This window comes from Penaeus chinensis, chromosome 23, assembly GCF_019202785.1.
Source record: "Penaeus chinensis breed Huanghai No. 1 chromosome 23, ASM1920278v2, whole genome shotgun sequence".
NCBI lineage: Eukaryota > Metazoa > Arthropoda > Malacostraca > Decapoda > Penaeidae > Penaeus > Penaeus chinensis.
Window position 1 is genome coordinate 7,985,795 of NC_061841.1, and position 10,695 is coordinate 7,996,489.

The window sequence follows — 10,695 nt, forward strand, 5'->3', positions numbered from 1 at the left end:
GTAGTAGCACACGAACTAGTTGACATGTCGCAGTAATGGATTCAAATGCCTCATAATCGCTATATGTGAATGCACAATTTTTTTTTTTTTTCATATAGAATGCGATTATATAGTTTTCTTTATATTATATTATATATTTTTATTTAAGATATAGCGTGTTGATAGCGTTCAGTTTAACCACATTTTTTTTTTCTAAATAGGCCTTTTCTGACATTAACTGATCATTCCTAAACAAACACAACTAAAACGTTCATATGCTATTTCAAATACTACACACACGTCTTACCTGATATGAATACCTTTAAATCCACAAGAACAGGACAAATGACAAATTATAATTTTATATCTTACGCTTTGGTAAAAATTAAAAACGAAATGATTCTGCTGACAACCCGGTACGCACAATTTGGCATCCACTGCACAACACAAATATTAGCCTTACAAAGTATTGACATGACACATACTTAACTCACGAACTATACATCCTGCCGTAACAAAGTTGTGTGTGTGTATTTATATATATATATATATATATATATATATATAGTGTGTGTGTGTGTGTTTATATATATATATATATATATATATATATATATATATATATATATATATATATATATATATATAGTGTGTGTGTGTGTGTGTTTATATATATATATATATATATATTTATTTATATATGATTGTGTATATATATGATATATATATACACACACACACACACATATATATATATATATATATATATATATATATATATATATATATATACAGTGTGTGTGTCTGGGATTATACATATATATAAGAGAGATATTTTTTTTTTTCTTTCTTTCTATTTACCACAGCCCTCGCTCATTTTTCTCTCTTCTTTTCATGTCTTTCTTCTCCTTCTTCGTATTCTTATTCTTATTGTTCTTATTCTTATTCTTATTCTCCTACTTTTTCTTCTCATTCTTCACACACACATTCTTATTATTTTTGTATTACCATCATCATACCTCCATGTTTCAAAATCTTTCTGCAGTCACGATCCCTTTTACTTTTTTTTTTTCTTTTCTTTTTTTTGTATCCTTTGTTTATTGCATTTATTTTAAGTTTCGAATCATTTTTTGATCACAAGCCAAAGGGCGAATCGCCGCGTCTCCAAAAGGCCTTTAAAAGCATTACGGATCACCGAAGAAGACGCTGAAAGAGAGAATTTCGACCTTATGCTCGGCTGACACAGGAGAGATTACTGGTATGCAAATGGGCGAGGCTTTGGGCAAGGTTTATATATTCATCCTTCAATTTTTGGGGTCAATTTTTCGCGAAGGAGTGAGAAAGTGCCAAATGGATGATTGGCGTGATAGCTTGAGCGCCGGTTAATGGGCTGGAAGTTGTGGATTTGTGTGTGCGTGCGTGTGTGTGTGTGCGTGTGTGTGTGTGTGTGCGTGTGTGTGTGTGTGTGTGTGCGTGTGTGTGTGTGTGTGTGTTTGTGTTTGTGTTTGTGTTTGTGTTTGTGTATGTGTGTGTGTCAATTGTCATGGAGGGGCGGGGCGGTTGTGGATGGGTGTGTTTTTAATTATAATTATGAAAATAATATTATTAATCATAATAATTACCATTACCACCTTTATCATTGTCTCAGTCCTCGCACTAAACTTGTTGAGTCATTGGAGCGACTCTCTTTCTCCTCTTCTCTTCCTCTTTCTCTTTCTCTCTCACTCACTCACTCACTCACTCACTCACTCACTCACTCACTCACTCACTCACTCACTCACTCACTCACTCACTCACTCACTCACTCACTCACTCACTCACTCACTCACTCACTCTCTCACTCACTCACTCACTCACTCACTCACTCACTCACTCTCTCTCTAGTGAAATGAAAATTTGAACTAGGCTCAGCACCCACCCAACGTTCGAGCGCTACCAATCCCGCGCATGCGCAGTACGCTCCCACACCTGTCGCCTCCCCATCCGCCACTTCGCCTGCTTTTCCTGCCCTTCATCCAGAGAAAAGAAATTCCGTGATATTGACATACTTGTCTCCCTCACCTCGGCTTACCAGCAAGGAACGAACATGAATTTGCAAGAGATAAAAATGATGATGGACGTACAAGCAGAAGCTCATAAGAACTCACTCCGATTTTTTGTGTCACTGTAATACAAGAATTAATGATTTTTAAGTTACTGTTGGAGATTTGAGGCGGAGTCTGGGGTTTTCTTAAGTTGATAAAGATAAAGACGTTTGTAAATCCACTTATCTTAAATGATTTAAAAACAGTATTTGATTGGTAATCATTAATAAAGAAACAAAATGTAAATGAAGACTTTAGTATATTCATACACAAGTTCTATCCCTTAATAACTATGCTGTCAAAATCAAGCAGGCAATCAAACCATATATCACACCAGCAATAATTAACTCAATCAAAACTAGACACAAGTTGTACCGAAAATTATGGAAATTAGCCCATAAGATACGGAAATACTATTAAAACCTATAGAAATAATCTAACACGCGTGATAAAAAGATAAAAAGAAAATTGGCAATTCATCAATGATGTACTAAATCGTAAAGCAAAAGGTCAAGTTGCACTATCGATCATGCTTAACAATAAAATAACTTCTGATCTTAAAGAATTTGCGGAAGGATTCATTAGCTATTTTAGTGAGGTGGGAGTTAATCGTTCAAACTGTCTAACGGTAATTCCTCCCTGAAATCGCTAGTTGCCCATTAAGATTATCCCGAGTATCTGAAAAAGAAATGAAGTACGTCATTCGTAACCTTAAACAATCAGCCGGTGGACATAATGACATCCCAGTAACCGTTGTGAAAGAATGTACACCCGGAAATCATCGCCTTCCTGACACTCTCCATCAACAGATCTTTCGAGTCAGGTTGTTTTCCCAGTCATTGGCAGGCAGTAAAAGTGATTCGTATTTATAAAAAGGCAAATCATATTTCGTTGTTAAATATGGTCAGTAAACTCTTTAAAAATTTAGTTTTTAGAAGAAGAACCCTGTTGTAACTATCATTTTATAAATACTATGAGCAATACCTACCAAGCACTCCCATTATATACTTGAGAACCAATTATTAATATCCAATTGTCAACAGGGATTCATACCAAAGCACATGATATTCTTTTGCAAAAAAAACTTGGGGTGTATGGTATTCGAGGTCCAGCATTAACATGGTTTCAAAATTACTTGAACAACTGTAAACAATATGTATATTATCAAAAATGCATTTTACAATATGGGAATATTAAATATGGGATCCCGCAGGGTCAATACTTGGTCCTGTACTGTTCATGCTTTACATCAATCTTCTCGTAAATTAAACTTCCTGTTTTTTTTTTTTTTTTTTTTTTTTGTAGACGATATTAGTATATAAGTAGCTAGTAAAAACCTCCATGGGTTTGGTACTACAATGAACAATGAACTTGTTCACTTAACAAACTGGACGAATTAACTCTAAACACTACAAAAACCTACTATCTACTATTACATCACTCGAATTTTAGTCCAAATATAGATATCAAATCGGATATTGTAAACAATCTATAGAATTGCTGAAGCAAAGTTTCTCGGAAATACTATTCATAGTCGCTTACTCTGGAAGTTTCACATAAATTATGTAAAAACAAAAATATCGAAGGTAGCTAGAATTCTCTATAAGGTTCGTGATCAGATGGATATCAGAAATTTAAAACAATTATATTTATCACTTGCTAATCCCCTTATAGTGAATTGTTCTGCAGTCTGGAGTGGGGCAAACAAAACAAGTTTGAAATCCCTAGAGATTGTACAAAAAAGTATAATTCGCATCATCACTTACCGGTCATGCAATAACCATAAAGGACCTGTAGTCGACCTGCTAAAACTACCAGATGTAATGTTATTTCACACCAGTACATTTGTCTTTAAATCCATAAAGAGCTTCCAGAGAATCTCGCACCCAATTTATGACAGGTCCATGTTAGGCCTTAAGATTCCCACAGCATAGGACCTCATATGCCCAGAAGAAACTTGCATATAGAAAATCCAAAGTATGGAATTCCTTTACTGATGTTAAGTATGAAGGCATTCTCCATCTGTGTATTACTGCAAACGTGCAACGAAGCAAGAGCTAATCAAATAATACTAGTCTATTACCGTATTTTCTTCCTCGTATCCACGTAATTTTGTGTTAACATTGTCATTATCGTGCATAAGACATGTATAGTATATATATGACATGAATGTGATGTAATTGTGCAAAATCAAATTAAATAATTATCCATAACATGCATGGGATGTAATGTGTATTTATAATGATATACCATACCACACTGTATATATGAAGTTATAATATGCATCCGTTTTTCACTATGTTCAAAAAGTATAATCTTAATTCAACTTTGATATTATTTACGTATTAACATTTTGCTATTTCGGTTTAATTATATATATATATATTTCTCTTTTTTTGGGGTGGGTGGAGAGGGGGGTGAGCAATAAAAATATTTTTTTAAATCAATCAATCTCTCTCTCTCTCTCTCTCTCTCTCTCTCTCTCTCTCTCTCTCTCTCTCTCTCTCTCTCTCTCTCTCTCTCTCTCTCTCTCTCTCTCTCTCTCCTTCATTCGCCACCAAGCACCCCGATCTTCCTGTCCGAAATCTTCAGCAAATTCCTTTCTTCATTTAGGAATTCCAGTACCTCCCAATTTCTCATTCCCTTTGTCTGTCATTTATTTTTCCTTCGTCATACTCCTCAAACACTAAGTACATTTCCACCGCCTCCGTTTTCTTCTCCATCTCCTCTGATACAGACCGTAGGGAAGAATCAGATTAGTGTAAGAATTCGTAGTCTTGTTTTGATGTTCAATTTCCCTATTTTTATTACTCATGGTCTTCATTGTCGTCTTTATTATGCCCATATATTTGTTTATCTTATATCTTCATTGACCCAAGGTAATTAGCGTTTGATAATTCCCCTGTTCTCGATCTGAAGCTTACACTTCGTTCGATCTTCTTGCAATACTATTATACGTTATTTTCTTAAAATTTATGTTTAGATCTATTTTTTCACCTTTTTGAGTTTCTGGCAATTCGGCAAGGAATACCACGGCATCTGTACATTTTTTTTTTTTTTTTTTTGTGACTATTGCACGAGATCAACCCAATGTAATAAATGAAGATATCGAGAAACAAACACACAACTCCGTCTTAATCTTCGCTTTGATCTCGGTGCTTTCTCTCAGTTCTGGCCCTAATCGTATTCAAAGTTTCTGATCCTAATATAGATTATTTATCTAACTTACTTCTAAACAAGTCCAGAATATTAAGACTTAGGTGCGTTTGTTCATTCAAGCATTGACTTATCGAAAACCCCGCTGTAATCTACGAAAGACGCATAATCCTTCTCTGATATCTCGATTTCTCTCTCACACTGATTTTATGACTCGAACCCAATATCGCAGTCCATGAACCGCCCATTTTATATTATTTGTTTAGCTTTAGATTAGCTTCCGACATAACGAATGATAAGCAATTGCAGAGTTCAAGATCACAATAAGATTTTTTTTACAACATATTTCATTGTAAGTGTGGGAAATGTGTGCGTGGTGTGTTAAGTGTGTGTTCATTTACCTGTGTTCGTTTGTTTTATACGTGTGTTTGTGTAATCTTATGTATGTCTACGTGTTTTTGTACGTAGATACATTCAAAGAGTTAATTAAGGTAGTTTTCCTTGTCGAGGTCGTAAGTGCCTTTACAATAACTCGTTTTAACTTTTAACCTTAATTTCAGCGTTAACGTCCAAGGTGCTATATATGCCCCGAGAGATTTAGAGAGAGACTAAATCTGTTAATTAACAGAAGCGTTTTGCTGACCTTTCTCTTTCTCTCTTTCTTTCTTCTCTATTGATTTTTGTATATTCACTGAATCCTCTTATATTTAATCTATTATTCATTCTGTTTCCTTCTTTTACCATTTTTATAACAACAGTGTATATTACCATATCGCACCGAATTAAGATTTTTTTCTACCGCAGTAAAAGGGGCCAATGGGGGGAGGTGAAAGGACGGCAATAGAAAAGTTAATAATTTTATTCTTTAATCTGAATGATAAAATATGCACTAAGCACACCAATTCCACGAACAATATCTGTGAAGACAATGACCTTTGTTACATTGATTAATGGTGAGATGTTAATATATCCTTCCGTACTGCTGACATAGCTATAACTGATAAATAAACTGGTTTACTAAATTAGTCTTATATTTGTGAAATACGTCTTTGTGTTTAATCCTTTTTTCAATTTGAAGCAAACCAAAATAAAAAGGTTGTGTGTCCGCATGCGTGTATGAGAGGGGGCGCTAGGAATCCACCTGGAAGCCAAGGGGGCACTAGCTTGGAAGTTTGGAAACCACTTATATAGAGCAACCAAAAGCAAATCTATCTATTTATTTATCTAGCTATCTATGTCTACCATAGTTTTCGTTTTATTTTCCTGCTAGTTCTGAAATTGATTTTTTTTTCTTCTTTTTTTTTGTCACTTCAGCTCACCTTCGTTTTAAGAACTAGTAAGAAAATCCCTCTTTTTTTCGGAGATGCATGGCAACTGAGTAGGCCCCGCCTTCCGGCGGTAGTGTTTGCTTCTACATGTTAGAGCAAAACTTCTAAAGTATTTTTCTCTCTTTCTTTCTTTTTTTTTTTTCCTCTGTGGGGATGTTATGAAATCCGATCTGGTCTTTTCAGTCTCGCACTATGTTCAAATACGCAAGTTCTATTAGGGAACTTTTGTACGCAAACTGACGTAGCTGCTGCTGATTCGCCAATAGGACCCTCTTCTGGAAAAGCATTTTTTATCTTATCGTAAATAAATTACATAAACGAAACGTATCATCTATATTTTGATCACTGATATGTGCATAAGTTAGAGGGTATGTGTATTTAAATATGTGTAGGCCTATACATGCATGCACGTATACATTTATATGTTTATATATAACAATAGTTATATTAGAAATGGAAATCCTCAGTTCGAAATTAGCATTCAAGACTAAACAAAAATCTTGGCTCCTACTTTGTCAAGTACATAAGAATAAAAACATTTTTTTCTAGCAATATCCGCGTAAAGGAGAGCTTATGTACACCAGTTTAGGCCTCAATTACTTAACTTCTCCAAACTGAATGGACCTTTAAGACTTCATTTACAGAGGCTACAATGTAAGTTCCGGCTTTGTTAACTTTCCATAAAAACGGTTTAATTCTTACACGAATACTTAGTACAGAACTTATCCAAACAACTTTTTTTTTTCTACAGCATGTCTAGGAACTCATGAGAAGTTTTAATCCTCTTACTCCAAATATGTTGGTTGCTCAAGACGCACACGCATCATATCACACCCATAACGCTAGGACACGTAAACGAGGAACTAGAGATTTCATAAATACGCTTTTCCTCAGATTACCTAATGTAATGGTACCTTCCCTCCTGTATAGAATTGTTCTTTAGCCTCTTTACCTAAATGTTCCTTAACACTAACGTTGAGATACTGAGATCTTGTGTTATGTAGTTTATTCAGGTTTAGTGATATAATAACAAAAGACACTCTTTAGGGACATTATGCACTCGTGTTCTTGTATACGTAACGTCACTCTATATTTGTGGACTCCACACACTGCCATTTGACTTACACATTTTTATATAGTCATTGATGATAAAGAAAGTTAACTTTGAAACGTTTAATTGCTTGCGAGGAAACACCAAACAGCTGGCGAAACATTCCTTGTTCAGTAAAGAAACAACTTTTTGTTCTTGTCCAGTGAATTTGTTTATTAGCATGCACACAATTCTCCTGCGGTATTGAATAATTCCACAGTGAAGGGTGAAAGTGTGGGCCCGGGAGAAGACAAAAAATTAAGCACCGTTTTTCTGAACAACTTTTTGCCTCCGCACAGTTTTAAGATCCTACAACTTCTTTTTGGGAGTTCTTGAAACAGAGACTCCGCATTCCGCAAGCGGTTGTGCTTGAGAGAGGGAGGGCGAGAGAGGGAGAGAGAGAGAGAGAGAGAGAGAGAGAGAGAGTTTGTGTTTGTGTGGGTTTTTTTGTGTGTGTATGTATTAGTTGTCTGTTTGTGTTAGTGTCTGTTTTCATGTCTGTTTGTGTGATTTTGCTTGTGTATGTATTTACTTGGCTGTGTGTGTGTGTGTGTGTGTGTGTGTGTGTGTGTGTGTGTGTGTGTGTGTATGTGTGTGAGCGCATGAACGTCTACACAAGACCACGTGAAAAGTCTAACGGTCGTTTTGCAAATTTTAAACATTTTGCTCGTGATAATAAAAGCAATGCTTATCATCTTTCAAATTACGTGGTTATGCAGCATTTCCCTCGGGTTTTGCTTGCTGAGCTTTTGCATGTCTGTGTGCGTGTGAATACATAGACATAATTTACTATCCGCAAAAAAAAAAAAGAAGAAAAAAAATAGACATAAAATTAGATATATAAAACACTAAAACATAGAAAGAAAAAGAAAAGAACAGACATAGATATACAGACAAACAAAGGAAACAAACATAGACATACAGATATATATATACCCATACATATATATCGCAGTCGGAAATATTTCAGTCTTTGTGCGTTTGGTGTTTAAGAGGCTATTCCGTACGCGAAAGTGAGGAGAACATGCAAGACAGAACTTAAAACGCGGAAAGAAATATTTTCGCGCGTAATGAACACCCTCTTTCCCCGCACGCGTCGCTTATACACCGACACTAAAGCTCGGATCCATTTCAGACGGGGGTTTGGAGGCGCGAGAATTCCTTTCGGTAATGAATGATTCTGAGTGATGGGGTTTTGGGAGAAAAGTGAGATGCTCCTTTCTCTTGTTCTTTTGTGCTCTGTGGGACTTGAATTCTCCCCCTCTTTCTCTCGTTCTCGCTCTCTCGCTTTCTCTCTCTCTCTCTCTCTCTCTCTCTCTCTCTCTCTCTCTCTCTCTCTCTCTCTCTCTCTCTCTCTCCTTCTCTCCTTCTCTCCCTCTCTCCCTCTCTCTCTCTCTCTTTCTCTCTCTCTTTCTCTCTCTCTTTGTCTCTCTCTTTCTTTCTCTTTCTCTTTCTCTTTCTCCTTCTCTGTCTCTCTCTCTCTCACTCTCTCTTTCTCTTTTGCTCTCTCTCTCTCTCTCTCTCTCTGTCTCTCCCTCTCTCTCTCTCTCTCTCTCTCTCTCTCTCTCTCTCTCTCTCTCTCTCTCTCTCTCTCTCTCTCTCTCTCTCTCTCTCTCTCTCTCTCTCTCTCTCTCTCTCTCTCTCTCTCTCTCTCTCTCTCTCTCTCTCTCTCTCTCTCTCTCTCTCTCCTCTCTCTCTCTCTCTCTCTCTTCGTTCTCTCCTCTCTCTCTCTCTCTCTCTCTCTCTTTCTCGTTCTCTCATTCTCTCGCTCTATCTCTCTCGTTCTCTCGCGCTCTCTCTCTTTCTCTCTCTCTCTCTCTCTTTCTCTCTCTCTTTGTCTCTCTCTCTCTTTCTCTCTCTCTTTCTCTCTTTCTCCCTCTCTCACTCTCTTTCTCTCTCTCTTTCTCTTTCTCTCTCACTCGCTTTCTCTCTCACTCGCTTTCTCTCTCAATCTCTCTCACTCGCTTTCTCTCTCAATCTCTCTCTCTCTCTCACTCTCACTCTCACTCTCACTCTCACTCTCACTCTCACTCTCACTCTCACTCTCACTCTCACTCTCACTCTCACTCTCACTCTCACTCTCACTCTCTCTCACTCTCACTCTCACTCTCACTCTCTCTCTCTCTCTATATATATATATATATATATATATATATCTTCTCTTCTCTATCTACTAACATTTTACTCATCTTCTCAAAATCGTTCATCTTTTAAGTACACAAATCTAACAAAACACGTACGTAACAGCACCATCTTGAGAGCGTATTAAAAAGGTCCCTTTGAGCAAAGCTACAATTCGCCTTTTCGTGGATCTGAGCCTATTCTCGGCGACACATTGGACACGAAAGCTGTAGCATTTCCTCCGAGTGCTCCTTTCGATAGCGAATTAAAAAAAGAAGAAAAAGAAATGATAATAATAATAAAACACATTCGGCAATGCTATTCTACTTTCCTCCTAGTTAACAATGCCTCTATTCATTTCGTTCGAGGAAAAGTTTTATGGAGTGATGGACAATGCCGTGCCTGGATGGACACGACATAATATGATTAACTAGATTATTATGCGTCCTTGTTGAAATAAATATGTGTGTATTTTGCCTCTGTGGGTACCCAGTGTGTGTATAATTATGAACAAACATACAGGGTTTCATTGGAAGAAAAGTCGAGGTAAATGAATGTGTAGGTGTAGGTCTATATACGCATGGTTTAACAGGGATAAAGTACGTGTTTGTTAATCCAGTTATGTATCTGTCCTATTGAACTATTTAGCTCTTCCTCATTCGTAAGTTATTTGTCATTACGTGTATTTTCTCTGCTTTTTGTTATAACCCTGTTTTTTTTTTTTTTTTTTTTTTTTTTTTTTTTTTTTTTTAAGGTTTTCAATAAAGCGTGTCCTTAATACAGCACTAACATGGCTTCCAATTAGCTTCCCTCTCCCTCCTCCTCTTCTCTCCCTGTTCTTCCTTCCCTCTCCCCCCTCTCCCCCTTCTTCCTCTTGCATCTACCCCCTCCCTTTTACTGTCTTATTACTCTTCATCTGACTCCTTATGCTCCCTGT